Source organism: Tupaia chinensis, unplaced genomic scaffold (genome assembly GCF_000334495.1).
Source record: "Tupaia chinensis unplaced genomic scaffold, TupChi_1.0 Scaffold000361_2, whole genome shotgun sequence".
NCBI classification, from domain to species: domain Eukaryota; kingdom Metazoa; phylum Chordata; class Mammalia; order Scandentia; family Tupaiidae; genus Tupaia; species Tupaia belangeri.
The window spans coordinates 5,146,366-5,146,757 of record NW_006159858.1 but is presented as its reverse complement, the minus strand read 5'-3'; the positions used below and the strand labels follow the sequence as shown (position 1 = coordinate 5,146,757).

The following is a 392-nucleotide window of genomic DNA, read 5'->3' as shown; positions in this document are numbered from 1 at the left end:
GTCGCTGGACTCCCATGTAGTCGACTGCAGTTCGCGTCCTGGACCCAGTGGCTTAAACTCAGGTGGGGTGTGTGTGCGTGCGTGCCCAAGATCCCGAGAGGAAAATAGAGGAGAAGGGATTGCGGCATGGCCGTCCCCACTGTGGGGTGATTTCTTGCTCTCTGCCTCTGTCTGTCTCTGTCTTTCTGGCAAGCGCACGTGCCCTATAGCAAAAAGCCTCTCAAAAAAAAAGAAAAAAAAAAAAGATCAGTTGAGCTACCTGACAATTTTAGAAGTTAAAGAAAAATGTTGTTGTTTTATACTGATGTCAGAGTCATGGTTCATGAGACCAAATGATTACGGCGATAGTTGTTATATGTGTTTGTAGCTGAAGAGACGAAGGGTTTAGTGAG

General features: G+C 46.4%; 1 protein-coding gene across 1 annotated transcript in view; it reads left to right on the top strand.

The window, feature by feature from the left end:
• The window catches only part of ICA1L (islet cell autoantigen 1 like), a 69,462-nt gene that overhangs the window by 31,114 nt on the left and 37,956 nt on the right, over positions 1 to 392 (top strand). The window lies entirely within an intron of this gene.